General features: G+C 39.9%; 1 protein-coding gene across 2 annotated transcripts in view; it reads left to right on the forward strand.

Annotated features, from left to right (window-relative positions):
• Nucleotides 1-356: 356 nt before the first annotated feature.
• The window catches only part of INSC (INSC spindle orientation adaptor protein), a 119,596-nt gene continuing 97,080 nt past the window's right edge, over nucleotides 357-22,872 (forward strand). For both annotated transcript variants that reach the window (XM_042814862.1, XM_042814863.1), the window contains exon 1: nucleotides 357-504. The gene's annotated coding sequence lies outside the window, so the exon portion shown is untranslated. The remainder of the gene's footprint in view (nucleotides 505-22,872) is intronic.

The following is a 22,872-nucleotide window of genomic DNA, read 5'->3' on the forward strand; positions in this document are numbered from 1 at the left end:
TTTAACCTCACTGGAAGTTTTTACTGTGCTTCTGTACCAGACTGTAATGTAATGCAATTGTTATTTATCTCCAAATTTTGCAGTTCCTCTCTCGTGGACAGTTTTCTGCTTAACAGTCTTTAATTAAATTCCTCTTGCAGCTTACCACTACAAAAATTGAAATCCTCACCACAGATCTGTAGAAATGTTTCCACTTGCACTGGGAGACAGAAATAGAAGAATTCCATGTCTTTTTGGACAGATGCCTAGCTGAAACTATGCAGGGTTTGACTGACAAGAGGATGTAGTCTTTGCTGAGAGCGCTTTCTTTAAGGTCCCTTTTAGTCTTTGGGAACACTTAAGTAGATGAATGAAGAGAGCATTTATGTGAGTTTCCCTTCATTCTTGTTCACTTTGCCTGCTTGGTTTTTTTTTTTTTTTTTTTTTTTTTTTTTGATAACTTTTGTCTCCTGCAACAAAATCTCTTCAGCTCTTTGGGCTTACTGCATACGTAATCACAAACTGGTAAGTAGTAACTTCAGGAGTTTTGTTTTGAAATGGCACTCTGTTCTTCTGTGTACAGCTGTGGTAGAGGAATAAAACCCCTTTGTGTGGCTGAGTATAAGAATTATTTAAATGCACAGTATTTGCCAGGGTTATAACTGCAAAGTATGGTCTTTCGGTGGTGAATAAACGCGTTTAACACACAGCTCAGCCTGTGAATGCAGCAGGGAGACTTTACATGAGTAAGTTCAGAATTATTTTGCATCCGAGCGAGCTCTCCCCACTGTGCTGCACAGCACATTATCCGTTTCCTGGGGAGTGCGGACGGGAGCTTGCAAAGCACAGAAGGTAATTGGCTGCTTCAGCTGAAAAAGCAGAAAAAGCATATTTGTTGGTACATGCAGAAGGAAAATGAGAACAATGCTAATTACTGTCAGGTGACAATATGTGTTTGTAGCCTCCAAGCTGTCTGTGAGATTAGATCTGTACTGACACTCTGCGCTGGCACTGAGAGTGTTAATGCAGTTTGGGCAGCTGAGAAACTTTTTTTTCGGACAATGCATTTTGAAACTAGAATTTTTGTGTGTTCTGAATGTAAAAAAGGAGGTGAGTGTGTAAATAGCAACATGCTTTTTCAGAATGCTTCTTTCGGCTGTTGGAGGCTTGTGTTTCTGTGTATCTCTATTTTTATTTGGAAGCCTATCTTCACCATATGTAAGCTGTCCTGTCTCTGAAGTTTGGTGGGAAGCGAACGTAACTCAAGCGTAGGCACTTATTTCTGTATTTCTGAAATTTGCTTATACTGATGCAAATATTTCCTCTTGGAAAGGAAAAGCTGTTACTGGGATGGATGCTTTTTCTCTGTTGTACATGTGGCAGTTTCTACAGACTGCCTGAAGAAACTGTAACTTTATATCTGTACTTTTTGTTTAAAGTGGTTGACATCCAGGTGAGGTGCGGAAGCGTGCTGGGGCTGTAAGGCAGTTGTACCAGGATCCTCCTAAAATAGGTCCGTTTTCATGAAGATATTTTTGTGCTGCTTTTTCTTTCCTCTGGCTCTTTAACTAAATGAAGCATGTGGTTTCAAGCCAAATCTGACACATGCTTGAGTAAGATAAACTTTATTTTTCATGATATAAATACAGTGGGTATCAATAGCCACATCTGGGGTAATATATTCTGAAGATGCGTCGTATGGTTAAATTGTAAGATGAGTCCCACTGGAAATGTTTGACATAGCAGTACAATATTCACAGGAAACATCCTTGCAGTTCATGTTGCAATATTCCAGTCCTTTTTGACTTTGTTTTTAAGTTCTTTTCTGAAATTCTACCAAAAAACCTATGCAAGAGTTGGAGTTGAAATTGTGCTGCACGTGTAGGGGGCGACAAAAATGGCATATTTTATGGATTTGGAAGGCCAGTGTGATTGTATCTAGGGAGAATATTTAACAGGATGAAGAACATTATAAATTTTGAATGCATTAATATTCTCACTAGCTTTTTTTTCTCTTCTTTGGCAAAAGTGAAATAATTTTTATTTTTTTTCTTTTATACACTCTTGTTGTCTTTGAGGTCACTTTAAATCTCTGTTCACATATACAAGGTAAAATGCATAATAAAATACTGAAGGAAATGGGGTTAAGACATGCAATGTCTAATGAAGAATATTAGTATTTATTAGCAATCAACTTTTGGGCTATAATCTTTTTCCCCAGAACCTAGCGAGAGCTCTTTGCTCTCATTGCAACCATCACTTCACTTGCTGATTTTTTTTTTTTCCCCATTTACATGCTTAATTTTTTGTGTGCCTAATACATAACGTCATTTCTGACTGAAAGGTATGGTGATAAAAGGGAAAATACAATGGGCTTGAACAAAATTGCTGGGGAGGCCCTTACAGGATGGTACTGCTGCATAAAAGTCATTTCTAGTTCTGCATACAAGTCTTCATACTGACCTAATGAACTCAGGAGAAAACACATATTTTTCTTGAGCTCAGAAAGCAAGTGTGGTCTAGAAAGTCAAGGTTTAGTACAAGTGTAATCAGCTAGAGTAGTGTGAGCAGCTGTGTGCCAACTTTCTTTTGCCTCCTGTGTACCTGCCCTAATTAACTCCATTCTTCACTCTTCAGTCATCTCCACATGTGGCAATTTGGTCTTAATGGGCTATAGAACGGGTGGCACTGGTCCATTTGGAAATGCCTTGTGCTGTAGAGCAGCTTGTGTAGTCCTGCACAGGGGTCTCTGACAGCATACTAGGTGGGACTGCTATCTAAAAGGAAATGTGTGTGGTGAGTACCTGTTCTCTCTTTGTGATTGCTGAAAGGCTGTCTTTGAATTATACATAGATCATCAGATAAAAGCTAGATTGCTTTGGGACAGGAGCACCTGACTGACTGAACTGTTAGGCATTAAGGAAAACATACAGTGGAATAAGTTCAGCTGAGCTTAGATGCTGTAGTCCTTATCCCTTCAGAAAGATTTCTTCTGTACCTCTCCCTTCCTTCTTCACCTCCAAGCAGTGATTAATCATAACTTTGGTTAATTGGACTTCCAAACTGAAGCTGCGAGTCAAAAGGTTCAGCTGTTTTCCTGCTGTTCTACCTTGTATTTTCTGGATGCTTAGTCTAAATCTAGCAAGGCTGATGGTGTGGGAGAGGAGGATGTAGATGGGCTGCTGAAAGGTGCCACTCTGCAGATGTCAGAGCCCAGAAAAACCAAAACCATAACAACAACAAAAAGCCCCAGGAAGGCCTGAGCTTCTGCATGTTAAGCAGGAAGGAAAAGCACCTTGTGCTGTGTACCTGGCATAGAGAGGGAAACCTCCAGGTTTAAGGTAAGCTAATACTTGAAAACGCATTGAAAACATTTTGTAGGCTTGTGACCTTTAAAAGAGATTAGAGCCAGAGCCAGTTATTCATTCATTTATATCTCTGTGTGTTTACTTGAATAGGTGCTCTGCAGTAAGTAAGAATAGCATGCAATTATCTTTTCTCTCCAGGATTTCATAAAAATTGTTCAGAGGCAAGTCATGTGTTTGATTACACCTACCTGTTCCTTGGAGTCCTACATGGAGCTGTGCTGAAGCTCGGGATGTTATCCAGAGTGTTACGATTGAAACTGAAGTAGGAAATATGAGAAGATCTGGGACTCTGCAAAACTTCACGGCTAAGCCAAACTTCTCAGATCTCATCTTTGCTATGTGCATATTTCTGAGCATACCTTTGACCCCGGTATTCCTGTATTGGTCTTATTAGCATAGCAAAGTGGTGTTGCCAAACCAAAAAGTGATAGTTTGGCAAAGCATCTCAGAACCGTTAGGAGTGGTTTGAAGAGCAAGCATTCATCTCTCTTCAGTTAGTCACGTATAGGGAGAGTTAAAACTTTTAAGAGTGCAAGGCTGAGTTTTTCTTATTGTTTACTTTAAAAAGTAAAGGGTCATCCCTTGTTAACTCTCCTCCCCATGTAAGTAAAAAGTGATGCATGATGCCTCAACATGAATATTACATGAGTTGTCTTTGGCGCTGTGTAAGTCAGGCAGAGACATGGCACAAAACCATGCACCCACAGCATCCTTCCTGCAGGTGGGAGATAATGGCCAGAAGGGAGCCAGGTCTAAAACAAACTGAAATTCAGAAAGTGGCCTGGAAATATTTTTACATTTTGCAGGTGCTCTATTTCCAATCAGCAAGGGCCATGTAAGTAACAAATTTCTGTTCGCTGATTTCTGTCCTTAAGGGAAAGCTGCTTGCTTCCTCTCTTCATTTAATTCCTTTGCTTCTTTGACCTTCACCTGTGTGACTTGCTCTCTGAAATCCTCTTGGGAGGATCAGTGTCAGCTCTAATAAGCCAGCTGTCACTTTACACCAAACAGAAAGTAAATGTTTCATTTGTTAAAAGGGCCGGTGGATAACGCTGCCTTTTTCTACTGTCTTGGGTTTCCTTCTGGGGGAAAAGGTTTTACCTTTATGTGTCTGAAAGTGAGTAAAATGGATTTGGTGCTGCAGATTTCAGTGTCTTGAATGAAGACTGTTATGTAAGGCTTTTCTCTTTTTTATTTATCGTACTAGAATATGATGGGAGCTACAGCATAGAGCCTGACGGCAAGGAATTTTCTTACCTTCCCAGTAAGGGGTAGCCTATATAAGAAGTACACTGGGAATTCCTTTTCTTTAGGAAGCTGCATAGGAAAGCGTAGGAAAAGTAAGATCATTGCTTGGAATTTTGTTTACTGACACAGGATGCAGCACTGCCTCTTGTTAGGAGCTTTGCAATCAACTCAACTGCAAGCAGGACAGCTTTTCTCTGCCACAGCCTGTGTTGGGTTTATTTACTACTCCTCTTACTCTGCTCTTTGTGCTGATGAGCACAACCTGTGCTCTCTACCAGCTCACACATGTGGATTAATTCTTCACTAATAAGCTTGGAAAGCATTTAAGAGTGAGCGTTCACATAAAAACTGCTATTTTGGGGGGTTGATTTCAGCAGCACTGTTTTTTGAATGGTGTTCGAAAGGAGTGAAATCAGTACACAGCACAGACCAACTGCATTCTGTGGAGAGCAGTCTGAAAGAGGAATATAAGACACTGGCTTTTCTTTATGAACCTGAAGGATGTGTAAGTACTACTGCTTCTGTTGTTTTGACTCTATTTCTTTTAGATTAAACCAAGTAAATATTAAGTTAGAACAAAAAAAAAGTATCTGTGAGCCCTGTGTGCTCCAACACCATCTGGCTGTGACATCACACCCACCTCACTTGTACAGTAAGGCCCCTTGGCAATGCCCATGGGGGGGTACTGGGCTCAAGTCTCAGGGCAGATGAGGCATTTCTAGTTCAACGTGCTTTGAAGGATTCTCTGCACTAGTATCTCATTCTTTCGTCGTGCACAATCCCCTCTATTGTACTGGAGGAACCTTTTCCAGCAAAGGCTAAGGCTTTTACTGTCATTTACATGTGGTAGCTCCAGCCTTTTGCTGAGCATCAGCCTTCTCACTGGTTGCAGAGGTAGGAGGAGCAGTTTGTGTTCAAAGGAAAAACAAACAAACAAACCACAAGGAACCTATCCCCCAAGCAAATATCAGCACTTCTGGCAATAGCTGAACTTCAATCCAGGGAACTACTCTGCGGCTGCTAAGCCATGCAACTTTGAGTAGGTGACATTCTCTACAGCTCAGGTCTGGGTCTTGTCAGGTAAGCAGGCCAGTAGTCTACAGAGTACTTCATCCATTTAACCCAGTGCCCACGTAGAAAACACTGCTACGGTCATGAGTCACAGCTTTGTGTACCAGAAGAAAAATGAATGGTTAAATTGTTAGGAGATCTAGAATAGGATTTGTTTAAATAAATGTGTATGTTTAAGTGAAAGACTCCATTAAATATATATATATATTTACAAAATATATACAAATATATATTTGTACATACAAAAACAAAAATATACATACAAAAAACAAAAACAAAGCCACTGATAATCAGCATGTAAAAAAACAATAAGCATCTTTTAGCTTATACTACTCCCAAGTTAACTTAGGGAAGCTTAGGACCTTCTCTTATGGTAAGATAGTATAATGGTGAAGTTAAATAATTGATGCATTTGCAAATAAGCAATGTAAAAGATGGTTCAAAGTCTATCTTCGATGAAGTTTATGTTATTGTCCATGCACGTGAGCACGGCTTCCAGTTAAGAAATTCCTATTGGTATAAGGCATCTGTTTGAGGTTTCGAGTACAGTTTATTTTGTGTGCTCTAAGGATACAGAAACTAGATAACTGAACGCTTCTTGTTTAAGTCAGTTATTGTTTGCACACTAATTTGCAGAAATTTGTCCTAGATAGAAGGATTTTGTGTTATATTCTTCCTATATAAAGTATTCAATCTCTCCCCACTTTTTACTTTTTCTTTTAAATAAAATCCTCTTGGTGCTTTTTGATCTAGATATGGGTTTAGGGCCTTATTTTGAATGTTATTAAAATGACTGGAGGAGCAGATGTAAAACATCAGCATCCTTTACAGCCTTACTCTAATCATTCATAGTAGGCTTTGTATGATCAGCAGTGATAAGCCTTTCCTGGCTGGAGAAGTGCTTTGCTCTGCTTTAGTGTTGAGGACTAACTTGTTTATGAACTTTGACTGCGTTTCCTTCGCTTTCTGTGTTCCTTGGGAGTAAAATGCCATTAAGCACCCAGAGCAGTCTCTAAATACGGTACTGCCTGAACTGGTGCAGTGGTATCACCTGCATGAAAAGGTAGGATTGCTGAGGGATAAGTTACTGCAAAATGAAAAAGAAAACTTACCTGAACAGTCAACCTCAGACCATGGGGCAAGAAAAGTAAGTCAATGCTTACTTAGCTTAAAGAATGATTTTGAAATTACTCATGTCTCTGAAACAAAAAGAAACTTCAAACACATTCTGCTTAACTTTCAAAGTTTATCTCAGTAGGTGGTTGTGATTATATTATAATTCTTTATAGTAAAGAATTATTTGTGCTGGTGCATTCCTTTCTGTACTTTGGAAGATTGGGAATTGCCATGTGAGTGGAAGTCATGTTTCCAATATTTGCTGGGGTTTATACAGCCAGTAGTGGTTAAAGCTTGCACTGTTTTCTGTTAAAAAGCAGATCTTGTAAATTCCTTGGATAAGAACCCACTAAATTCCCAGGTCTGCTTTCTCTTTCTTACCCTGCCCTGTCACAAGAATCTCACTGCCTACCAATCTAAAATGTTGTGCATCTTTCCATTGAGGTCTTTAGAATAAATGCCTGCAGGGAAAATGATTGCATATTTAATCTGAAGAGCCATTTCATGCTGGATCTGTTTACTTCTAGCAAAAGTAAGGATTTTTACAGTTATCTTTGTAATCACATAATAGAATCATAGCATCAATTAGATCTGAAGAGACCTTCAAATCCAATCCTCAACTTGGACTACTGAGTCCCATCACTGAACTTAATGTCATGTCCACCAGGGATGCAGACTCGAACACTTCCCTGGGCAGTCTGTTCCAATGCCTGATGACTCTGTTCATGAAGAAGCTCTTCCTGATAGCCCATTTAAACTGTTACTGGCACAAATTGAGACTGATAATCTGTGGTACCCAATTCATCTTGCAGAAACGATGACAGTGAAACAGGCCTGTGTACTAAGAATGGGTCAAAAATGTTGTAACAGTAGACTGTAGTGCTGATAAGTGTGTTGATGGTATTGAGAAGTGTCAATGTTACGGGGCGGGGCCGCCGGGGGGGGGGGGGGGGGGGGGGTGGGGGTGTTGTGGTGGTTTTATACTGATGTGTAAGCAAAGAGGATATATGCTATGAATTGCCTGGACAATTAATTAGCTCTTGGCAAATGTATTAGTTATCCTGCTGAAATGAGCAGGGTAAGGATCCTGATTTGGTTCAGTGAAATAGAACAGAAAGAAGCATGCTAGTTGTTGTGTTGGAGACATGAATTACAGCAGAATTCCTTGTCCAAAATAATGCCAAAGTTGAAAGGATATTCCCACTGTGTGAAGGATTTGGGGCTTTTCTATGTTACAAGTGGACAGAAGAGAGGAGTTTGCATTCTTTGTAGAACATAGTTTAATTGTTTTTCAGTAATTTTTTTTAAAAGTAAACAAATAAGCCTTGTTTTAAGATGGAAAATAACACTGTGATTTCAGACTCGTCAATCCAGTTATAAAAATGATCCTACTCATAAACTTCATAAGGTACATATTATTTTGTCTTTTCTCCTATTGGTGCTTTTATGGGAATAGCAGACACCCATCCTGAAGTGCTCAAGTGTGGAGCCAGATCTCATGGACAAGTGCTCTGCTGTTCTTTCATTGATTGCAAAGATGTGCCAAGAAATGGCCTCATAATAGGACACAATCTGGATAATATTGTTCAACTTAAGAATGTTCTTTTTCCTCTTGGCTTCTTGAGGGTTTCCATGGATAAACACACCGCCTTGACCAAGTACTTATAAAATGTGCATTTTCTTAGGCTAACGTTATTTCACAAATACCTGGAAATTATTTCTGCAGGGAAGGTGGCATGTCTGCCTAAAAGAGGGATATGGTAACAGTTTCTGATTATTCAAACTCTATACCTCGCGTTCTCATAGCTTTTGCCTTTTGCTCTTGGTTGGCAGACCTTGCACCAGCCGGTTATATGAAATAATTTCAGCTTTGCTCTCAAATCTTGCAGTTGTTTTTTGTTTGTTTGTTTCTTTCTTTCTTTAGCTGCTTAGAGATGAAATTATTCATTTCAGGCTAGTTGTTTGTTTCTATTTTCAACAGAATTTCATTTACGGTTGTCAAAAGCTGAAGACAAAAACTACGTCACAAAATAATAGTAAATAAATGTATGATAAACAAAACAAAAACGTTGTTTAGCATTGTGAATCTCAGTACGGTTTGCCAAAGGCAGACGCGCTTTAATGGGCTTTGAAAATAGAAACATTAATCAGATCTATTTCCATGGAAAATAAATGAGGCGGTGCTTATCGCATGAATAAATTGTTCGCTTAAAGTATCTTTTCTGTACCATGATTACTTCAAGTACCACTTATGCAATCTCCTAATGAAAGGCCTTTGTAACAGCCTGCACACAGGTATGGAATGCCTCAAAATTCCCATTTCCTTTCGAAATCAAATGCAGTACCTCAGAACGGAGAGGAAAAAGGAGGGGAACAGAAAGGAGCTAGAATTCATTTCTTTGAATAATAGGAACAGTGAGCTAGCCAGGGGAGAGAAGCCTTTTATAAGGGTAATATGTAAAGAGTTTATCACATTGCCTCAAGTTTTCTTTCTTGAAAGTATATTAAGCAATTTAGAAGATATTTTTCCAATTTAAAATGCTTTCTCTTGTTCTCTCTCCCTTCTAGCAGCCCTGACACCTCAGAACTGAATTTGCAGGAATAGGTGCGGGGCAATAGTCTTGATGAAAGTGAGATATGCGTGCTAAGGAGGGAATAAAGCAGCTCAAAGGGTGGAACTGACATATCGCGCTGCTACGGAGGTATTCTTGTAGCTTTCAGATGTTGTTTAATTGGGCCCAGGTCTGGGGCCCCCAACTCAGAAGAGATCTGGAGAAGGGACAGGGAGATGACCAGAGGGCTAGAGCACCCCTGCTGTGAAGACAGGCTGAGGGAGCTGGGCTTGTTGAGCCTGGGGAGACCACACTGTGGCCTTCCAGTACTTAAAGGGAGGTTATGAACACGGAGGTAATCAACTTTTTACACACGTAGATAATGACTGGGAAATAGGAATGGTTTTAAACTTAAGAAGGGAAGATTTTGATTACATGTTGGGGGGAAGTTTTTTACAGTGGAGATGGTGAGGCACTGGCACAGGCTGCCTGGAAAAGCTGAGGATGCCCCATCCACAGAGGTGTTCAAGGCCAGGTTGGATGGGCCACGAGCAGCCTGAGCTGGTGTTTGATATGGCAGTTGGCAACCCTGCCTGCAGCAGAGGGTTGGAATTAGGTGATCTAAGCCAATCTGTGTTTCTATGAACTAGCATTTAGAATAGATGGAGGTCACTGCAAACTATCACTTCACCAAGTTTAACATTGCTGTTTCTCAGGGCTCGCTGTTATCTGAGACACCACAACCGTGTCTGTACTCAGAAAGAGGAAATACCTGTGGTGTATCACATACTGTGGTGTGAGGAATGACATCTGAATTTGCAAAGCCAAATAATCATAAGTGACTAAAGGCAGAATTTCTTTCATTGCGCACTTCATATCAGCTGTTAATTTTTAAATGTCTTACACGAGTGGGAATGTAAATGTCAGGTGAATTTCAGCAAAAATAAGTCCCGGAATATCTAGGTTCTCATTAGTCATAGGAACAGATGAAGATGGTCCAGATGTCAAAAAGTGTGAATAACTTATTTTAAGTAGGCCACAGTCTCAAACACTGAAGTTAAAGCAGATGTGCCATGAGAGCACTTCCCATAGGAAGCAGCAGATTGCCAGTGCCAGACTAGGAGAAGCTGAGCTCTGTTGATATTTGTTTGTTCTAGTTTGCCCTTCAGCCTTCTGGAATTTGTGGAGTTTAAACTCAAATATGTGGTGCCTAAAAGCAAAGCAAAAGCAAATCCCTGCTTTACCTTTTTGTCAGGGACTTGCTATTTATTCTCCCAGGCAATACGCAATCTGCATATGACGCACTGCAAGTGGGAAGACAGATTTCGTCATTGCCTGATGTCCGATACGCTCGGTTCTTGATGGCTTCAGCCTTGTGGAAACTGAGAGATATTTACCGATGGACTTGGATGTGTAAGATCTGTGGTAAATATAGATGCAGTTTTAACATGACATTACGCAAGAGGTTTATAAATTCTTTGACCTTGTAACAGTGAATAAGTAGGGGTGCTGAAAAGTCAATCTCCGTTGCCAGAAGCTATGGAGGAAAACTATGGCACAGCCTCTTAAGTCTCACTGTTCTCTTCTTTTGCAGAGCTAATCAGTCGAGCTCATTTCTTTAGTAAGAGATGACCTTTGCATAAGGATGTTGATTAATAGGTTGTTATGCAAACATAGTTTTGCAAATCTCTGATAGTTTGATGCACTTGAATGGCCAAAGACTTCTGCTTTTTTTCTTGTTTTATCACGGGAGGCCTTTTATGGCTTTGGGGCAGCTAATAAAAACTTGCTCCGTTCTCTGTAAAGTGTGGAATCAGTTTTAAATGAAGTAGTATTGATTTGGGGAAAGAAGTATCTAAGGAAATCAAACTCTGAAGCCCTTCTGTGAACGTTGTTTGACAGCCAGTCTAATGCAGGGAGTCTCATCTCATCCTTGAAGTCTTTTGCAGTTCAGATGTCTGTCTTAGGTTCAGTATGCTTGCCTGTGTCTGCAATGTTTTCTTGATCTATTCACATTTTTCCAGGTCTGTTCTGTGGCTTTGCTGGCTGTTGCATCTCTCTGGGTGACAGAGAGGCTGTGAGTCCTTCTTGCAGCAGCGCCACTGCTGAGACTTCCTTTCCCAAGGACCACACACAGGGTTTTACATTGCTTCTGATGTCATAAATCAAATAAAGCAGCCAACCCTGCTGAACTTGTAAGAGCTGACAAGGGAATTTTTCTCGGTGGCTATGTTAGCAGTGTGCTATTACTGTGTGCCTGTCTAATATTAATGAGAGTAAAACAGGGCTTGGTTTAAAACTTGTATTTTGTAATAATGCATTGCTCCTTTGGAAGATGGGGAAGATTTGAATGAGTTGCTGTGCTAATTCATTTGCACAGTTAATCATGTTTATATGAAAAATAGTTCAGTTTTAAGCAGTTTCTTCATACGCTGATGAAAAAATCAGTGAGTGACCTGCTAATAGGAACATTATTCTATCAATAATCTGAAGGTTGAATAGTAGGAATCTGTTACTTCTAAGTGAAGGAATATTTAGTTGTGTAAAAATGTCTGTGATTTCTTTAATTCTCATGGATGCCTAAAGCCTTTGTTAGAGCTATTGGAAATCTTCCATGGACTGTCAACTTCAAGGGGATAGGAGGTCCCCCTCCTAGTCTATCAGTTATACAGTAAGCCTGCTGGTCTTGGAAGGAGATTGCACTATCACAAACCTATGAGGTGTTGCTAATTTAGTTACTACCTCTTAGCACAAGTATGCAGTGTTCAAGAAACAAGTAAAGCCCCCTCTGTCTCCACTCTCTTTGTGAAGTTTGCTGAACAAGGCAGGGTGCTACCTGTGTTCAGCCAAAGAAGTAGCTTAGCCCATTCTCATACCACTTTCCCAAATCAGTTAAGTGCTATTCTGGAGTAATGAAAGTCAAAAGTGACGGAGAAGGCTGTGAGGCTGTTCAAAGGTTGAGTAGTTGACAAAACTTAAGTGTGTCAGCTCTTTGCAATTTTCTTCAATTAGTGCTGATCAAAATTTATATTATGCTTCTGTCTTTGCTTACAGCATGGAAATAAAAGGTAACATCAAAAGGAAACTGAAGATATTGCTATAAATGCTGCTAGGCCTTGCTGAATATAGCTGTACACTATTTAGCTCTAGTGCAGAAGAGTAAAGCCTAGAGTCCAAATTGCTGCTAGAAACTGTAGGCAATAATAAAATTAGAGTAAATGTAAGGTATGGTTTTCTTATATTGCAGTATCAAAATAATATCTTTGGTCCTATGAACCTTTGGCGATGGAAAACAAGTGATTATGCTGGCTGGAATTCAGTAGGTCACTTGATTAAATAAGGCTCATGTTGTATTTATTCTGGAGAGCCCTTATCACACCTTTGGGATGAGAGCGTGGGATGAAGTTCTCTTTGAGCACTGTTGTGCTGGTTGCTGCAGTGGAAGTGCTACCCATCGTTCAAAGCATCTGTGCTTTCTAGTGACATGAAAGACGTTTCTTTTTAGGTGGATAAATGAATCATAGAATATCCTCAGCTGGAAGTGACCCACAAAGATCTCTGAGTCTCACTCTGAATGAGATTAATATATGCCAGTTTAGGACTTCATGATCATCTGTACATATCCGTGCTGTCCTGTATGCATTCAGGAAACTTGAAGCTCACAGAGAGTAAAGTCTGCAGCATTTAACTGTTGTGACAGTCTCTGCAGCAAGTCCACTTTTCTTATGAAGTGCTAGAGTTATTGTATGTATGATAGGATTGTGCTTAGACTGTTTCCCTATGTGGCGCATGAGCAACAATGTTTGATTGGCTCATATATTAATAGACTCGCTATGTTTTGTGATTTAATTGTATCTCCGGATTAATGAAAGGAATCCTCAAAAGTTCTGTGCACGAGAGCTTTGACATGATAAAGGAAAGAGGTATTCCTTCTTTATTCACAGGACATTTACTACATCGATTTTTCTTTTCTGCTGCAAGGTGATGAAGAATAGGTGTGGTAGTTTTGATTCTAGAACCAGAAGTTTCTGATGGTGAACTTCAGTAAGCCAGTGTTCCAGCTACACTGCATGCAGGCAAGGCGTATGCCAAACTGTGGTTATTTCAATTATATAAATGGTTGAGGACAGTCTTAGATACTCCCCCCTCCTTTTCGTTTTTTTTTTTTTTTTTTCCTTATCACGTTGCTTTCTGCTTATAGTAGGAGTTATTTTTATATTTGTGGTACCCATGTTTGTGCAAATAATTCCCAATATTTCTGGGGATAAGAAGGCTGAATATTGAGAAGGCAGATGCTTGTCAGCCCCTGTGCTTTGTCACCCTGTTGTGCTGAGAACCTGCATCCTATGTTAGAATGTTATCCCCCTGACAGCCCTATCATTGTTACTGCTCCTCCCTACCAAAGATGGCAGACTACATAAAGGCACTGGGGTATTTGTGAAGAAGCTTTAATTTGCTAACTCCTTATTCCTTTTTTTCCTAAGTGGTTAATTAGTTTTCATTTGAGATTGAGTTGTAACATTACTGCCCTGTACTCAGCTTCTCATTCACAAGATCATCACCACAGAATCACAGAATTGTAGGGGTTGGAAGGGACCTCCAGAGATCATGGAGTCCAACCCCCCTGCCAAAGCAGGTTCCCTACAGCAGGTTGCACAGGTAGGCATCCAGGCAGGTCTTGAACATCTCCAGAGAAGGAGACTCCACCACCCCCCTGGGCAGCCTGTTCCAGTGCTCCATCACCTCACTGTAAAGAAGTTCTTGCGCATATTTGTGCAGAACTTCCTGTGCTGCAGAACTTGCTTCGTTTTGTTTTTTTTTTTACTGGTGTGGATCCATTGTTCTAGTTGTCAGACCATTGTTTGCCTGAAACCATGTATTTTGGGTATTACTTCCTAACTCAATACCCATCTAAAGACTTGGTCGTTACGTGCTGTGATCCTAGCATGAAAGCAGGGTAAGTCTGTACAGCACGTTGAAGTCTTGTATTTTATCATTTGCAACAGATTGCCGGCTGCATTCTGCATACTTAATTTGTCTAAAAAATTGCTTTGGCCAAATTTTCACATCTTAGAGTTATTCAATTTACTCTGATGGTCTTTATCTGAGAGTTATGTTCATGCAATGGCGGATAAAATGGACAGTTTTTCATTTCTGTGTAGTTTATTGACTAAATAAGCAAGACAAAGGCAGTGGAAAGGAAAGAATAGCCCTTTGCTATTTAATATTTTTTCCTTTTGTAGAAGGTAAACGATTTAGCCTAGCAAAACAGTCATTCTTCCTCAAAGAGCATGCACAAGTCTCAATGAAATAAACTGGCCTGAAGCATGTTCTCCATAAATTCCAGACTGGGCATGCATTTTGCTGAGTCAAGAAGGACATAAGTGACTCACTGGGCTGTGTGGGAACCAGGACCAGAATCCAACTGGTGCACTAACCAGACAACCACATCAGCCCAGAGAAACGCCTGTTTCAAATGAGCCACCAGTAGCAGTTGCTGCCTAATGGCACTTCAGGTAGGCATGCTGTGCAGCTATTCCTATGAGGTGGTACAAGGGGGACGTGTTCTTTTCCTTGTTGTCTTCCTAAAAGCTTCTAAACTAGGTTTCTCTGTGGTTTCATCAAGAGCTATGTCAAAATGCATGGTGACTACTTTTTGCTCCATGCATTGTAATGAAAAAACAGCAGCTGTGCCAAGTCTGGTGTGGAGTGGCCTATGCTCTGAGCCACAGGGTGGTTGGCGAGGTTATGAGCAGGGAGTGAAGATCAATGCAACTAATTTCAGTGAAGTGTGACAAGCAGTGCCCAGGTTGCTGGCCTTGAAGTAACAAAGCAGGTGTCAGGTTTTAAACATTCTCATTATTTTGCTTATCAACGTCCTTAAGTACTTTGCTGGGCTGGGATCCTGGTAGAACAGAAGTCCTGGGTGTTTTCGCACATTAAGTAGTGTAAGCTGCTTTGGATTTACAACTTTTCATTAGGTTATCTAAGATGGGTGTGTTGTTTGTTTTGTTTGGTTGCTTTTACTTCTTTTTTTGTGCTTGTATACTGGTTCTCTCATTTCAGATTCTGCTATTAGATTGCTCTGGATGTGTGTCTAAAGTGTGTCTAAAGGGCTTCAGAGGTGGGGGAAAGAACCAAAAACAACCATATAGAAACGCCATAAAAACCAGAATATACCCTTCCAGAGCTTTGTAGTTCTTTTTATGAACAGCCTATATCTTGTGGAATAAGTCAGAATAGAGAAGGAATCATTTGTATTCTGATCTGCAAGAGAGATGAGCCTGAGGGCTGCTGTATTTGCACTTTAGACTTTATCTGTGGTTTCATGCTATCTAGAAACAACTGATATTCTTGCATTTCCTTCAAAAAAAAAAAGCAAGAATAAAAAATTGTGCAAGTAAAAACTTGAAGCTAAGAACAAACCACCATAACTGATGTACGAGTTATACTAGAAACCAAGCACTGTAGAGCTTCATTCTGCTCACATTTCATTATTGCATTACACGTTCCTCTATCTTTGGTGACGATACCTTTCCATTTTGTCAAGTTTCTTAATGCCATTTTTGTATGTTATTGAAGAAGAAATTGAGGGGCTGGATGCGGTGAATTTTTTTAAAGCTGTTGTTAGCATAAACTGGTTGAATTAAGTGCAAATGTATAGTCCTTCTGGCTGCTAAAAAGAAAGCTGAATCAAAACAGGGAGCTGTAACAAGGCAGACAGTGGGAGCTGAACTGTGCTTGTGCTGTTGTAGCTGTTCTGGAAAAAGATTTTTACAAGTTCATTGAGAGTCTGAGAATGCAGCTGTTCGTCCATAGAGAAGCAAACTTTAGGCAGGGGAGTTTTGTTCCAGCTTTAGAAACTCTGTCTTCCCCAGCTAATGGGTTTGTCTGAGTTAGATGGCCTTCAGCTTCCAGTACCAAAAACTGAGCCAAGGAAGAAACCAGAGAAGATATGATTGTAGAAAAAATTATAATTATACTTTAAATAAATAAGCAACCAAATGCTGATCTTTTGGAAATGATCACCAGATGGACCTGACTATTTGAAGATTTTCAAAGGGGATGAATTGGCCACTTCTCCTCTGGAAACTCTTTTTGGTAATGAAACAAGAGCTCAGCTTCATTGCTTGCTCCAGCAGAAGTAAAGGGAATTGAGTCTGCTTTCGACATTATGCCAACTGCTGATTAAGACTTTGGATTAATCTCTGTCTTCCAGTGGGGCCCAAACTAGTAGGCAGGACAGTGTTAACAAGGGAATACAGTTGGTAGAGCTTTGTATGTTGTGAAATTCAAAATGGTTTCCTTGATTTATTCAAAGTCAGGTACTGAATGAACGATTGCAGACACTTAGAAAGCCAGTGTGAAGCTGCGCAGCTGCTCTTTGCCTTTGGTGTTGGGAGGAGCCATGAGGGAGAGATGAGCTGGAAGGAAGCATGTTGCCAAAGATGCAGCAGTATTCTTGTTCTCCAGATCACTGTCTCCACACATGGTTTAAGAAAAGTGGAAGGAAGCTGTAACAGATGTGGCTATATGCTGCCAGCACTAGGGACCAGGTAGACTACTAGCTTAAAATCATCTGCAAGAGCATAGTTGAGAATTAGGGCCAGTCTGTGAATGTAAGCGTAGTCCTTTTCCACTTCAGGGCAGAAATGAGGCCTTGATGATCCTAACAGTCAACTAACATCTTTGAAAATTCTTGTTTAGTAACTTTCTGTTTCCTTCAACAACAGCAAATACACCAGAAACAACCCCCCTTTCATTTGCCACCAAATTGAGCCTATTTCAATTAATTATATGTGACTGAATAATAGCAAAGTGACACAAAACTAAATCATCACCTCACTTGTCCTACGACATTACATACCAGCAGTGTGTGCATGGAACTCACACCTAATGCCTTTCCTCAGAGTTATAAAGGTGAGGGAAAAATCGGAAGTTGTTTTTAAAATGTATTTTTAAACAAAATGTAACAGCATTCACTCCCTTCTTGATGAACCTATTAATTCAGCTGTGTTCAATATCTCTTGGAGTAATTTGACCGTAGGTCTGCTGATAGACCAGGCTGTTTACCTCTCTTTTCCTTCTCTCCACTCTGCAGTGGGCAGAAATGCACTCCGAAGTCAGAGTAGGAAATATCTCAGTCGCTGGCTGGAAATGAGCACTGCCTTCCTCTGTAGTGATAAGAATATCTATTTCATTTTCTTCAGATTATTTTAACTATTGCAGTAATTAATAGAGTATTTTACAAATAAGGATTTATTGGTTGGATGCTTTGAGTGATCAAAGTTCTGTATTGTATGCAACTTACAGTAGCTAGTTCCTAAAAGCTATAGATAGAGTGGCAAAGCTTCAGGGAGAGCAACTGAATATGCTTCTGATTTTGCAACATCCCTCCAAATTCTTTTGCTCTTTAAATTACTCTCCATACCCCCTAGCTAATTGTGAGAACCAAGTGACTTTTATTTATTGTTTTTCCTGGCTGATTGTTTCTGTAGTATTAAAAAGTAAATCCTGAATAGAACTTCAGAAATGATTTCTGTAGGATCAGAGCACAGGCCAAAGTCATCAACTAGACGAGATAAGACATGAGTGTATAGGCAGAAAGCAGCCTATAGTATTTGCAACATGGGTTGAATTTTCTGTGCACGGAAGTGGTGTTCAGAGAGGTTGTTTTCCACAGCGATGGCTCATTGTATCACATATTCCAAACTTCTGTTAGGTCAGTGCCTACTTCAGGACAGAGCGAGAGAAGATCAGAAGTGCACATTGGTAAACCTGGGTTATCGCGTGTTGTTCTTAGATTGTAGCTCTCTATGCCAAGGTGAGCCATATTTTCAGGTGGTATAAACAAGCTCTGCTCCATGATTGCTATCTTTTGCTGGGATCCATACTGTTCTCTGGTAAAACAGAAGCTGTTATATGCTTAAAGTTATGTTCCTAATGGATTTGTACTAGAAAATGACATAATCGCAGATGTACTTTTCCATTATCCTGGAAATGTTATTTGATCCTAAAAATCAACGTGCATTAAATTTAGCATTTCTGGTGTTTTTTTTGCTTTGTTTTCTTTATTTTAAAGTCTGATCCTTGAATCTGATCTGATTCTTTGAAATGGTTCTTAAATATCTGTTTCACAAGATCTACTTTTGTTTGGAGAAAGAACTTACATGAAAACTTGTTTGCTTGAAATGGAAAGACCTGCTGATCTTTAGCTGTGTTAAGATTGCAGCTGGAGTCCCAGTGGAAAATTTAACAGGTATAAATACATATATCAGAATTTTTTTGAGTTATCAGAAAGCAACCATTAGAAAATGTAAAAATACTGTTGGGAGCAATCTTCCAAGGCTGGCTGGACTCTGTTTTCCCAGGCGCTGCAGCTGACAAAGCCAACCTATTCAGAGAGGCAAGCACAGGAGGAATTTAAACTAGGTCAACTTGTTCTCAAAGATCAGGATCTGAGTAACTTGAATTTTTTTTTTACCCCCTCCCACACTGCCAAGCTTATGGGTTTTAGACATGTCTATCCTAAATGCAATGGAGTTTAAATGCATTGATTGTGCCAATAGCGGACTGATCTTTGGGTTTTTCATTTGTTCCAAATTTTGTTTGTTACAGGCCAGGTGAGATGTGTCAGGATGGATGGCTGTATTGTGTAGGTAGTATTTATTATGTGTCAAAAAAAATCACTGTTACTGTGCAATGGAGCAAGCAGCTGTAATGGTTGATGTCAGGCCATGAGGCACATCAGTGGCAGACTGAAACATCTGTGCCTGTTCCTTAGACTTCTCTTTTTCAATTTAATGTATCAATCTGCATACTATTAGGGCAGGCAAAAGCTCTGCTCCTGGGACACTGTAGCCTCAGTACCAGAGATAATTGTTACCGATTGCATGAAGTCCCACCAGGAAAGATTTGAATGGTGGAGAATCTCTATATTGAAAGAAGACAGACAGAAAGCAAGCTTGGGAAGATATCCCACTGCTTTTTGCATATTCAATTTCCTATGTCTTAAGAAACATGCTTACCTTTGATTTATTTTGGTCTGATATCTATCCCTTGTGGTTTCTCCTCCCTCTCTCCCCACTCATACAAATACTCTGCCAAATCCAGAATAATGTGAAAAAAGAAAATATACTAGCTATGTCTATACTGAGGAAGTGGTTTCCTTAGAAATGGTAACCATATGAAAGCCATAAATGCTGATACCAAAACTACAGTTGAATATATACGGATGTGGGCTCTGGAAAAAAGGAAATGGAATCTGTTTGCTAGCTAAAAGGAAAATCTTGTTGTTGCCTAGGATTTTTGCCAAAGCACAACTGAAGTAAGGTTACTTTTGGTGTGTTGTGTGGCTGCTTTTTTCCTCTTGATTTCTGTATAAGATGCTCTTAGAAACCTGAGCGTGGGCGAAGAAGTCTGATTTGATTTCATATTTTGAAGGATTCACTACAAGGAGAGATGGTTGTATGCTCTAGAAACACAAGAGCATGGCTATGCTGCATGGAGCTGTTAAGACACTGCTTTATAGCAAGTGAGGGGCACAGATTTACCCTCCTTTCAGGTACTACAGCAGCCACGGCTTGGATAAAACACCATGTTAATTAGTCTTGCACCTCAGCTAAGTGTTTCAGCATGGTATCTGTAGGGTTATGCTGTCTGATGTTTGTAAGATGGGTTGGTCACTGCCAGTTTGGAGCTTCTACATACATTGCTTTGTATGGCAGTCCTCCACTGGTAGAAGGCTTTTGGAATAAACATCCCTGTGCTTCAGTTGGTTTTGAATAAAAATGAAATTTCCCTTTAAAAGATCTGTTATCCTTCTACTTTGTGAGGTGTAAACACTAGTGTCTTATTTATTCTGCCAGGATTCCCATTTTGATGCAAGTTATGAAGTGGGTTAATAGATTTCTTTTAAAACAGTGGGGAGGAATTAATATACAGCAGTCACAGAAATGCACTGGATCACAGCTAATAGGATTGACATAGAAAGCAGAACTGATTAGAACTACAGAAAATGGGGGTATTTACTTGTAGGAAATTGAGCCCCTGTGCAAGGTTTTGTAACTTCTCCAAATATGTTTGATTTTAAGCACTTCTGGAAAAATTATTAAATGAAGAGAAAGTTAGAGGTTTAAAAACAAAACAAAACAAACAAACAAAAAAAAACAAATTATCATGTTGATTTTCAAGAGAAAAATGGATTTTCCTTGTTTAAGGATGAGTAATGTACTGCATATTACTGTCTGAAATGTGCTCTTACCATTGATGAAACACTGCTCTGTACCAGGGACTTACAGTCTCCAACAGACTGACACTTAAATCTGGAAGCTTTTGGTGCAAGGAGACTTGTGTGTCACTTGTTTTTTTTTAATATATAAATAAAATCATGGTTGTTTTCAATGCAAGTACCTCCCCAGAGCAGATTTTTCTTTCATATCTGCTTTCTTGCATCCTTTTGTTTGACTATTCCTGCTTGTCTTCTCATTCCTCTCCCCTAAGCATACGACAGAGGTGAATGTTCATAGGACTTTTGAGGAGAAGGTGACCCCTGGCTGCTGAAGAAGAAAAAAAATTATTGTTATTTTTTTTTTAATTTAGAAAGAAGAAAAAGCTAGCTTTCTGCTTTCACAGATGTACTAAGCAGCTCCTGACATTGTGGGAGTCCTGGAAAACCTCAGGGAGTGGTTCTATTTCATGCTCGGTGCTATTAAAAATGCTGTGTCTATACTTTAGATAAACATGTATGAATTATGAAATGAGGGAGAGGGAAGATTATGGGATGGCATACCCAATGCCTTATGGAAACGTTGCCTGTTCCTTTGTTTAGTTAATATTACTCTAGCTGAAAACAATGTCAAGGGGTTTGAGAAAAAACCTCTCAAAGCTTGATGTTACGGGAGCAGGCTTAGGCTCACTAAGCATCATGTCATTTTCTAGCTGATGTGTGTACCTGACCCTTAATGTCTGTTAATTGTAATATGAATGAGAATGCAGGGCACCTGCATAAGGTGGAGAGAAACTGCGTTTTGCTATAATTGTACAGCAAGGGGTGTCGGAGTGTTTTGGAAATGCTGCTTGTGAATCCAATCTATTTGGAGCCATTAATGTATTAGTTTTGGTGAAACTTCTGCTGTGTGATTGAGACAGCAAGGAATGGCAGAAAATGAGATGGGAACACAGGAGCTGCAAGTCCCTGTGCCACAATATTCCTCTCTGTGCCATCTGAAAGAGTGATGTCAAGTCCTAGGCTAAGTTGTTCCTTCTGCAAGTTACACTTAGATTTTCTTGGCAACCACACCAGCTCCATTCTTGGGTTACACTCCCTCCAAATGCATGGGACCTCTGCTCCCCATGACAGCCTGCTTCTGGGGAAGGGCCTGTCTGCAAAGAACCAGGGGGAAAAACTGATTCCTCCAGCCCTCTCCACCTCATTTCTTCTGGCTGTGGTCACTCAAAGCAGTCTATGCTGAACAACTGTTCAGAAATATGTATGCTATTTTGTACACTCAATATTTCATTTTTAATCCTGCTCAGTGCAACAGTGATGGATAGCAGCTTTACTGGCAATGTACCTTGAATGTCTCAGTTGCTCTGGGCTTGCTATGAGGCTGTCCAGGGGATTTCAGAACTATAGAAGTGTTTAAAAGCTTAATTCACGAACATAGACAACTTCCCTTCACCATAATAAAATGTGGATCCAAGTTCATATTATTTTTTGTTCTTTGTTTATCTGTTTTTGTTTGTTTGTTTGTTTTGTTTTCTTTCTGGGCAATTTCAAGGGCTATGCTATCTTTTTACTACTCTGAATTTCTTAGTAGATGAACAATTTGGCTTGCAATCTGGCTTAACTCAGTGACTTTCCGACAGGTAATTTTTCAGCCAGAAGTAATTGTGGAACTTTTCAGAGGATCATCACATACTTGAAGAATGCAAGCCTGGGCCACTTGTGCAAAGGAGGAATGTCAGCAGATGTAACTCTGTTTAGTCTGAGAGCAGGAGGGGGAGCAGGAAACACGTGTAAGTAAAGCAGAGTTGACCACTGAAGGGCAAGAGTACAATTTGCTGAGGCCTAGAATTTTTACTAAACTAACTTGTATTACAACATCCCTTAAAAACTCCTTCAAATAGAGAGGAATTTTCAGTTTTTGTGAGTAATGGAATAGGTGTGCTTGGTATGAACTGATACAGAATCTGTTGTTCAAAGCCACTAAAGGTTTCAACTAATAGTTGATTAAAATATATTTTGCTCTGAAGGAGCTGGGACTTAGAAAGTGATAAATACTTCATAAGAAAGGGAAAGTAGCTAATAAAATAAATATAAAATTGCAGACAATAGTCCCTGGGGCCACTGAAAAGCAGACCTTTCTCAGGAATTCAAGAACTGTGTGTAGGAGGTCTTCTGAAAAATCTGGCCAGTGCTTTTGCATAGGTGGTACCAAACATCAGCTAAATTCCCAGCAGTCTAGTGGCAGTAAACAGTCTGTGCCTAAGCCCCTTGCCTTTGCCAGGCTGGAACCCTTTTCCCCTGGAGAAGC

The sequence above is a fragment of the Centrocercus urophasianus genome, unplaced genomic scaffold, assembly GCF_019232065.1.
Source record: "Centrocercus urophasianus isolate 14NV4802_14NV808 unplaced genomic scaffold, USGS_Curo_1.0 seq_14, whole genome shotgun sequence".
NCBI lineage: Eukaryota > Metazoa > Chordata > Aves > Galliformes > Phasianidae > Centrocercus > Centrocercus urophasianus.